We start from the raw sequence: 11,796 nt of genomic DNA on the forward strand, positions 1-11,796 counted from the left end.
TATTTAATGATTTTGTTTTTAAGTTTGGAGAATTTACTGGATAGGGGGTAGCTGACACCCCTACCATACTAAGTACAGCTCCGCACATTGCATGATTTTGACAGACGTATCGTGATGTAAATATCGCAAGGGAACTATTGTGAATAAGTGTGCATGTTGGTTGAAATATTACGAAAACATAATTTCAGGGCGTGTGAGCGTGGTGCGTGGGGGTGGGGGTGGGTAGTGGCGCGTGGGGTGGACGAGAAAGGCCAATTCTCTATAATATATTCATTTTATTTTTATCGATTTATTCATATATTTACATTTGCTTGACACCCAATAGATATTTCTCGTTCCAGCCAGTGCACCACAACTGATATGTTAAAGGCCGTGTATGTGCTCCCCTATCTGTGGGATGGTGTATAAAAAAATCCCTTGCTACTAATGGAAAAATATAGCGGGTTTCCTCTCTAAGAGTATATGTGAAAATTACCAAATGTTTGACATGCCATAGCCGATGATTAATAAATCGATGTGCTCTAGTGGTGGCGTTAAACATTCAATTCAATTCCACCAATTAACCTCCCGCAGCAGATGGCTCTAAAGTCGTGCCACTATACGAAGAAGAAAAATACAAGCCCATTTCTTTGGGCTCTGGCATGAATGAATGTTTAACGACAACCCAGGTCGTAAAATACATCAACTATTGGGTGTCAAACTGGTAAATGCATAAAATAATAATATCGATGAATGCCAGAGCATATGTATGTAAACAACAGGAACAATAACAACGAACAAAACAACTTACGTTAAAAAGAAAGAAGAAAACTGCAGAATGATGAATTATTCTCATTTTCACATAATGGACATAATCAGTTCTAACAGGCCCCGATGGCGTCGTGGTTAGGCCATCGGTCAATAGGCTGGTAGGTACTGCGTTCGGATCCCAGTCGAGACATGGCATTTTTAATCCAGATACCGACTCCAAACCCTGAGTGAGTGCTCAGCAAGGCTCAATGGGTAGGTGTAAACCACTTGCACCGACCAGTGATCCATAACTGGTTCAACAAAGGCCATGGTTTGTGCTACCCTGCCTGTGGGAAGCGCAAATAAAAGATCCCTTGCTGCTAATCGGAAAGAGTAGCCCATGAAGTGGCGACAGCGGGTTTCCTCTCAAAATCTGTATGGCCCTTAACCATATGTCTGACGCCATACAACCGTAAATAAAATGTGTTGAGTGAGTTGTTAAATAAAACATTTCTTTCTTTTAATCAGTTCTAAATATCAACTCTAGATATAATTTCACTGATATATATACTGTAGATCCTGAAATTAATGCGTCCCTAAATTAATGTGAGTGACGTTGGGCAGACTAAAATGCGACATGAAATTAATGCGAGTGACCTCCCTTTGAAATATTACTTTTCTAACAACACACGTCTGTGTAATTTTCGGTTAAATCCGAGTTAAAGGTCTCTTCAGTGAGATCAACTCACTAACATGTCTGTGTACACATCAATTACCCTGTTTAGTCCCTTATGTTTTTGGTGAGATCAACTCAAACATATGTTTTTAGCAATCATTTACGTAATGTGTATATTTAGCTAAATCTGGTTAAACATGTATGTACTATTACAACTGTATCTTTATATGTGAATGGTGATTTCAAAGTCATAATGAAAGAACAATTCATCCAGTGGTATGCTGACAAAACTTGAACAGTAAAAACAAAGCAATTTAATTAAAATTAGCTCCACTATTACATGTGGATCTAACAGCAGCCCGTTGGAGCTCATGTCCAGTTGACCTTTCATTCGACAAATCAAAACCTTACTTGCAAAATCATGCCAGTGATTTGAAAAGAATTTGAAAACATTTGGGATTATGCCGAGGATATACGAAATGTTTCAGGTGAATTACGAAGTATGCCGGAAACTAATTGCAATATATATTTTATATAAAATTCGTTTCAAAACGAAAAAAACAAACCGTGATGGCATAGCCATAAAATCCGTTTATACTAGTATACAATCCAGAATTTATTACTGCACTTTCCCCCCCCCCCTGTTTTTTCAATGTTGAAATAGACCAACAAGTTCGCCTGTTGCATAAATAGTCTCGCCCGATATGTTTTAGAATTTGTATGCTCCCGAATAACACTACAAAAGGCGAAGTGCAATTGGTCGATATTTAAATTGTTATTTATAGATGAAATGTCACCTGGACATGGGAGTCCACGTAATGCTGTTATATCTACTGGCAGACACAGTAGAACTAATTTTAATCAGACTGAAAACAAAGAAACCGTCGACATCAGGATTAGCGTGCTAAAACACATTCACGCGCGATGGATCGTGTCGGCTATTGACAGGGTGGCCAAAGAACCTGCAATCGTCACACGTGGCTGGCAGCTTGCTGAACTATTGGACAATTAGTCTGTCTCGCCTATGATGAATTGTTTTCCAGTTCTGTGTTATAAATATATTAGAATTTTAATCTTTGTTTTGTTTTAATAACATGGGGCACATAGACAAAAACATTGAAATAAATGTGTCATATTATTAATGCAAATAACACGATCTCTGATTTTAGGCATTAATATTATGATCGCATTAATTTCAGGATCTACAGTATATATATATATATATATATATATATATATATATACATATATATATACCTATATATATCCCCAACACATTTCTTTCTTTATTTATATACCTGGCCAACGCGGCCAGCAGCCACTATATAAGGTCAGACCTGCATTAGCGGCCACAATATTTTTAAAAAATCAACTTCTTCCCACCACATTTGATCGTTTTAGTTCCTAGTAAATCCCATTGTTTTCTTGAATGCCGCCATTGTTGTGTCACGTGACCAGAAAGTTTGGCAATTTGATTGACTCCACAAAACCCCCCAACTTTTTGTGATGTTATCATATGATATTATTGTCGTAAACAAATATACGTTTACTAATACTAACCATTATTTTAATCCTTTTGTTAATTTGGTAAATGTCAACAGCTGTTCGGTTCCGGCGGTTGTATAATTTGCATTCGATAGTTCAGCTCGAATCGTTACTCAATAACAAGGATTGTAAGCAGAATGTATTACGGTATCTGATTGTTTAAGTTTCTGGCCCTAGTCAGAAATCGTGCTGTTGAACATTAAATTGATATTACGTTAATCCCGACATCTGACCTGACAGTCATTTGTGGGCATACATACATACATACATACATAAAAGGCAATTATAACCAAGGTGCCCGAGTAGTCCCCACTGTCAGTCACCATGATTGTTGTTCACAAGCAGTTTGCACCAAACACATCCTACCAGTAAGGAAAGGAACCCCACTATTCATGATATACGGTGAACTTGGAAGAAAACCCCTTAAATTAATTAACCAACAAAGGATGATAAGTATCTGGGCCCGAATTGTTTCTGGAAAACAAACAAAAACATCCTTCTTATTGTATAAACTAATGTTACACGACTCTAACATATCTGGATATAATTATAAGTGGCATATTTAACCAACTAGGTATGACCAGTATTTGGATGTCACAAAACTTTTCATCTATACCACTACTTATTCATCACGTTAAATTAAGACAAAACGATCAGTACCTACAACAATGGAATAGCGACATAGCTTCATCACCAAGGGGTATGTACACCACATTTAAAGAACACCTAACATTAGAAAAATATATGATAAAATTACCACAAATATCCTGGACTACGTTACTAAAATTTAGAACATCAAACCATTACTTACCAATCGAAACAGGACGATGGAACAACACCCCTGTAGAAAGCAGACTATGTACACTATGTAATAAAAATGACATCGGAGAGTGCATGCTCTTTCTTTAATAACTCCCGAAAAAATTTGTTAAAGCCATATTATTTTAACAAACCCAATATGCTGAAATTTAAACAACTAATGACAAATGACAAAATAAGTCTTCTAAAAAAGTTGTGCAAATTAATAAAAGAATTACGGATAAATTCGGTAAACCTTAAAAAGATAGATAGATTATACTATTAGAAATATATTTCATTTTGTATATATTATTATATATGTACATGTAAATGTAAACCCCATCTTGTCACTATCATATAATTATTGTTAATGTACCTCATATGAGTGAAATAAAGTTCTGTTCTGTTCTGTTCTGCAAACATTAATAATTTAGTGAAGACGGTATCATGTATGCTTGGGTAAATCGCGACCTTTGTTTACCAAAATTGTTTTGTTTGCAGTTCGTGACGTAATATGCAAGTACCATACCAATGGATTAGCGGCAACATAAAACTAATAATGAGTGTGTCACCTGATATAAATATTAAACAAATGTAAACTATGGTGAACCAAACAAACCGTTCTGTATCTCCTTCACAGTTAATAATGAGATTTTATAGTGAAATATGTTAGGGTCTATACTGAAGAATGTAAATATGCATATGGACGGACTTTCTTTTTACTGCAGTTAGCGCCTTTTAGTTACTGACGTCATATGTAAGTAAATCAATGAAAGGAGTATTAATTTAAGAAAGAGTTGTTATCACATTAAATTAAAAAACATTTTTATAAAGCATAAAAGAAGGTATGTAATAAATACAGAACTTCACATACGTTGTTTTCACTTCCTATTTATTGCACGAGTTTATTTTGCGCACGAATATATACCACGAGACTGCGTAGCGGTCGAGTGGTATGTTCTTGTGCAAAATAAACGAGAGTGTGAAGTATATCGAGTATATATATATATATATATATATATTCGTAAATGTGTGTGTGTGTGTGTGTGTGTGTGTGTGTGTGTGTGTGTGTGTGTGTGTGTATATATATATGTGTGTATATATATATCAACTATGGTAACAAACCGTTCTGTATCTCCTTCAGATTATACTGAAGAATGTAAAAGCACCACAGTCAACATCAGACAGGCATTAAACTCCAGCAATATGGTGTACATCATATGCGTCTGCTACGAGCGTTTGTTCGAAAGCGCCAAAAAGAACGAGCAGACGAGAAGCTTCAAGAATGAGTGTCTGCAGGTTATCTGTGCCCTGAGGAACAGCATGGGCGGCTCTCTGGTGATACACACTTACGACAAGCCTGATGAGGCCTGGTCTCTGGACGGATTCGACCAGCTCATCAACGTAGACTGTAGCATGATGGTCGAGGATGACACGCTGTACACGGAGAACTACGAACGGAGATGGTTTGTGGATGAGCAGAAAGACCCAGTGGTTCGTCTCCCCTACCTGGTCATCACTGTTGAGCCTTCCGCCTCCATCTCCACCTACGACTTCAAAACAAAAGTTGCGCTAGACGGAGCCAAGGTTCGACCCACGGCCAGGCAGATTGCAACGTATCTATGCGGTGTGGCGGGAAAGAAGAGAAAGATGCAAGCAGAGTCAGAACTGGAAGACAAATTTGAAGAAGGAAAATCTACCAATATCTACGAGTCAAGAAACGTCCAGATTAAACGACTGTCTGTTGAAGACATTCGGGGCAAAATGCAAAAACGAACAGCTTCAAGCACCATAGAACGAGGATCGGGCTCAACACCGTCAGGTTCACGGGATGTAGCAACGGACATGGGCATAGTAGCCGAATGCTTTGTTGATAGAAGTCTACCTGAGTATCTTTCAACATTCGCCAAACTTCCAGAAGGTGGGTCCTTCTACTGTGGGATTAACGAACGGAAGAAAAAGATGCCACAACCGCCGCCTGGAACACAGCAAATCGAGGGATCTATCACTGGAGAAAATATTATCGCAGGTATTGATCTTACCAACAAACAAAAAACAGAATTAGAAAAGGAGCTACGGAAAATCATTGCTGAAAAGACCGGCTGGTACGAAAAAGTGATTGATGAATACAAGCCACTTGAAAACAACAGCATCCAGCAATATATTGACATTAAATTCCACCCTACAGGGAAACGTCAAGGTCAAGGTACTGATAAGGGTCAAGATCAAGGTACCGATAAGGGTCAAGGTCAAGGTACTGATAAGGGTCAAGGTAAACGTAAATACATCATAGATGTGTCGGTGAACAAAATATTCAAAGGAATGGTGTTCTATACAGACGACTCGTATCCTGATCAACTGAATCGTCCCATCCCGCTCTCGTTTATGTTTTCTGATGAGAAGAAGGAAGAAATCGTAAACACAGTCAAATGGTTGAGTCTGATCGAAAAGGCAGCAACTTTACGGAAAAGTTAATCAAACGAGTTGAGTGACATACATTTAAATCGATTATTGGTAATAAATAGCATATTACATTCGCTATCATTTCTATAATATTTATGTCCCTCGAGAAATAATTCTGATTGTCAATCGCTAAAGCTCATGACAAATAAAAGTTATTTCACTCGTGACATAAACATAACACAAAATGGGAGCTCGTTTAATATCCTATTATTACAAATCCGAGTGCAACTTCAGATGTCTCTTTTATACATAGCAGCTGTAGAAAGGTATTTGGCGTGTCTGTTTATTTATATAAGCTGTAGCCAGGTTTCTGGTGTGTCGTTTTGTTTAAAGCAGCTGTACAAATGTTTTTGTCGTGCCTATTTGTCTGCATAAATGGCAAAATGGTTTGTGACGCGTTTATTTGTTTATAGAAAGGGAGTTGACCTGTTTATTTGTCTATAGGTTTTTGTCGTGTCTGTTTGTCTGCATAAATGGCAAAATGGTTTGTGACGCGTTTATTTGTTTATAGAATGGGTGTTGACCTGTTTATTTGTCTATAGGTTTTTGTCGTGTCTATTTGTTCACAGAAGTCGAAGAAAGGATTTTGGTGCGTCTATTTGTTTATAGAAACTGTAGAAAAGGTTTCTTGGTGTGTCTATTTGTTCGCAGAAGTTGTAGAAAGGTTTTTGGTGCATCTATTTGTTCATAGAAGTCGTAGAAAGAGTTTTGTCATGTCTATTTGTTCATAGAAATCATAGAAATGTTTTTGTCATGTCTATGTGTTCATAGAAGTCGTAGAAAGGTTTTTGTCGTGTCTATTTGTTTATAGAAGTCATAGAAAGATTTTTGCCATGTCTATTTGTTCATAGAAGTCGCAGAAGGTGTACGGCAAGTCTATTTGTTTATAGAAGTCGTAGAAAAGGTTTTTGTCGTGTGTATTTGTTTATAGAAGTCGTAGAAAGGTTTTTGTCTTGTCTATTTGTTCATAGAATTTGAAGAAAGGTTTTTATCATGTCTGTTTATAGAAGCTGTAGGAAATGTTTTTGGCGTGTGCTATCAAAGTGACCTAACGCCATAAGCCGCCGACTCTTCGTCCGATCCTATAGTATCGTTTATTGACGTGAACAAAGACTGTGACATTATTAAACGTGTCTACCTACGAGCATATAGTGTTGTTTACTGACGTGAACAAAGACTATGACATTATTAAACGTGTCTATCTCCGAGCATATAGTGTTGTTTATTGACGTGAACAAAGACTATGACATTATTAAACGTGTGCACCGAGCCTATAGTGTTGTTTATTGACGTGAACAAAGACTATGACATTATTAAACGTTGTGTACCTCAGATCCTATAGTGTCGTTTATTGACGTGAACAAAGACCATGACATTATTAAACGTGTGCACCGAGCCTATAGTGTTGTTTATTGACGTGAACAAAGACTATGACATTATTAAACGTGTGTACCTCCGATCCTATAGTGTCGTTTATTGACGTGAACAAAGACTATGACATTATTAAACGTGTGTACCTCCGATCCTATAGTGTCGTTTATTGACGTGAACAAAGACTATGACATTATTAAACGTGTGTACCTCCGATCCTATAGTGTCGTTTATTGACGTGAACAAAGACTGTGACATTATTAAACGTGTGTACCTTCGATTCTATAGTGTCGTTTATTGACGTGAACAAAGACTATGACATTATTAAACGTGTACACCTCCGATCCTATAGTGTCGTTTATTGACGTGAACAAAGACTATGACATTATTAAACGTGTGTACCTCCGATCCTATAGTGTCGTTTATGGACGTGAACAAAGACTATGACATTATTAAACGTGTGTACCTCCGATCCTATAGTGTCGTTTATGGACGTGAACAAAGACTATGACATTATTAAACGTGTGTACCTCCGATCCTATAGTGTCGTTTATTGACGTGAACAAAGACTATGACATTATTAAACGTGTACACCTCCGATCCTATAGTGTCGTTTATTGGCGTGAACAAAGACCATGACATTATTAAATGTGTGTACCTCCGATCCTATAGTGTTGTTTATTGACGTGGACAAAGACCATGACATTATAAAACGTGTGTACCTCCGATCCTATAGTGTTGTTTATTGACGTGGACAAAGACTATGACATTATTAAACTTTTTGTACCTCCGATCCTAAAGTGTCGTTTATTGACGTGAACAAAGACTATGACATTATTAAACGTGTGTACCTCCGATCCTATAGTGTCGTTTATTGACGTAAACAAAGACTATGACATTATTAAACGTTTTGTACCTCCGATCCTATAGTGTCGTTTATTGACGTGAACAAAGACTATGACATTATTAAACGTTTTGTACCTCCGATCCTATAGTGTCGTTTATTGACGTGAACAAAGACTATGACATTATTAAACATTTTGTACCTCCGATCCTATAGTGTCGTTTATTGACGTGAACAAAGACTATGACATTATTAAACGTGTGCACCTCCGATCCTATAGTGTCGTTTATTGACGTGAACAAAGACTATGACATTACTAAACATGTGTACCTCCGATCCTATAGTGTCGTTTATTGACGTGAACAAGACTGACATTATTAAACATGTGTACCTCTGAGCCTAAAGTGTCGTTTATTGACGTGAACAAAGACTATGACATTATTAAACATGTGTACCTCTGAGCCTAAAGTGTCGTTTATTGACGTGAACAAAGACTCTGACATTATTAAACATGTGTACCTCCGATGCTATAGTGTCGTTTATTGACGAGAACAAAGACTACGGCATTATTAAACGTGTGCACATCCGATCCTATAGTGTTGTTTATTGACGTGGACAAAGACCATGGCATTATTAAACGTTTTGTACCTCCGATCCTATAGTGTCGTTTATTGACGTGAAAAAAGACTGTGACATTATTAAACGTGTGTACCTCCGATCCTATAGTGTCGTTTATTGACGTGAAAAAAGACTGTGACATTATTAAACGTTTTGTACCTCCGATCCAATAGTGTCGTTTATTGACGTGAAAAAAGACTGACATTACTAAACGTGTGTACCTCCGATCCTATAGTGTCGTTTATTGACGTGAACAAAGACTATGACATTATTAAACGTGTGTACCTCCGATCCTATAGTGTCGTTTATTGACGTGAAAAAAGACTGTGACATTATTAAACGTGTGCACCTCCGAGCCTAAAGTGTCGTTTATTGACGTGAACAAAGACTGTGACATTATTAAACGTGTGTACCTCCGATCCTATAATGTCGTTTATTGACGTGAACAAAGACTATGACATTATTAAACGTGTGCACCTCCGTACCTATAGTGTCGTTTATTGACGAGAACAAAGACTGTGACATTATTGAACGTGTCTACCTCCGGTCCTATAGTGTCGTTTATTGACGTGAACAAAGACTATGACATTATTAAACGTGTGTACCTCCGATCCTATAGTGTCGTTTATTGACGTGAACAAAGACTATGACATTATTAAACGTGTGCACCTCCGAGCCTATAGTGTCGTTTATTGACGTGAACAAAGACTATGACATTATTAAACGTGTGTACCTCCGAACCTATAGTGTCGTTTATTGACGTGAACAAAGACTATGACATTATTAAACGTGTGTACCTCCGATCCTATAGTGTCGTTTATTGACGTGAACAAAGACTATGACATTATTAAAGGTGTGTACCTCCGATCCTATAGTGTCGTTTATTGACGTGAACAAAGACTATGACATTATTAAACGTGTGTACCTCCGAGCCTATAGTGTCGTTTATTGACGTGAACAAAGACTGACATTATTAAACGTGTGTACCTCTGAGCCTAAAGTGTCGTTTATTGACGTGAACAAAGACTGTGACATTATTAAACGTGTGTACCTCCGAGCCTATAGTGTCGTGTATTGACGTGAACAAAGACTATGACATTACTAAACGTGTGCACTCCCGAGCCTATAGTGTCGTTTATTGACGTGAACAAAGACTATGACATTACTAAACGTGTGCACTCCCGAGCCTATAGTGTCGTTTATTGACGTGAACAAAGACTGTGACATTATTAGACGTTTTGTACCTCAGAACTTATAACACATTTTACTACTGCGGGTGGCCTCGACTGTCTTGGTCAAACGTACACGTCTCGTCATCATTCGCAATACACTAAACAAGAGGTAACAAACGTCCCGTTGCCAGTACTTCTAACTAACTGGGGATTCTTACTTGACCTACATCTGAAGTTGTACTCGACGTAAAGCGAAGAATGCAGGCCTCTTATAATGGAACATTTCCGTAACCCATTTGTAGCTTTATACCGGTATAAATTCAGGTAACCCTTTATGTTCATGTAGACGGTGTCCTAAATTAAATGTTCGAATGAAAAACATAGGTTTCACAGATTTAAATTTGTGAACAAAAAACTGGTTCTCGTAATTTGCAGAGGCCTCACTGAATGATTCATTATAGTAAGAAGTGTTTTGTTAATGCTATGAGTATTGTGTGTATAATGTATGCTATTATATATTGCAAACACACTACACCACCAGCCAGTCGGAAAACAAATCTGTTTGTTTTGATTTAGCAGTTCAGGCGGTGGTCGATTTTTAACATTTCATTTAAAAAGGTCACAACCTACCTTTTTCCTGCATAACAGAATAATAATAATAATAATAATAATAATAATAATAATAATATTATTATTATTATTATTATTATTGTTATTATTATTTTCAATATATTTTTTTTTTTTTTTTTTTTTTTTTTAATGGTGTTTAAGTATTTTCAATATTTTAAAAGAGTTTAAAATAGTTTTACAGATATCCAATCTGACTGGCTTGTTTGATATACTGGTTGTGATAGACCTGTCAGTAATTATTTGTTAGCGTATCATAGCAAATCCTTGCTTACACATATCTCTCCTCCTCTACTTAGGACCAAAGTATCCAGACAACGTTGGGGAAAGGTATTAATATTATTTTCTTGTATATGTTTGGTAGTCTATTTCAGTGACAAATGCTGGTAGAAAATGACAACTCACATTCTACTGCGGGGTGGTACCCCGTTGTGCCTAGTGTTTGTTGCCACATTCTATACAGTTTGGTAGTAAAACGACCCTTGATAGTAATCTCACACACAGCCACTATCATGTCGTGTCGACGTAAACTTATGTCGCGGACAGTCACTCGAAATGTATAATTCTGTGTGGCTCCGACCCAACACCCAACAACATTAGTCACAGTTACTTTTCACGGAATATATGTGGTTGTGAGATTAATATGAGACAAGTGGAACATCTCTCTCCGTTATTATTATTATTATTATTATTATTATTATTATTATATTTACTTTTACTATTATTATCATTATTATAATGTTTTAATGATCTAAAGAAAATAATTATATATTGAACCACGAATTTAATTTATAGATTGTGTATGTTGTATACTTTACATTTTATTTTATTTTATTGTTCTATCTTGTTGGATGACCCAAGGGTCTGACTGCCTTATAGAAAATATTTCTGATGTACTAGACAAAATTGCTTGTTCAACCAGGAATTTATATAAAACTGTGTTTAATATTCTA

This window comes from Gigantopelta aegis, chromosome 7 (assembly GCF_016097555.1).
Source record: "Gigantopelta aegis isolate Gae_Host chromosome 7, Gae_host_genome, whole genome shotgun sequence".
NCBI classification, from domain to species: Eukaryota; Metazoa; Mollusca; class Gastropoda; order Neomphalida; family Peltospiridae; genus Gigantopelta; species Gigantopelta aegis.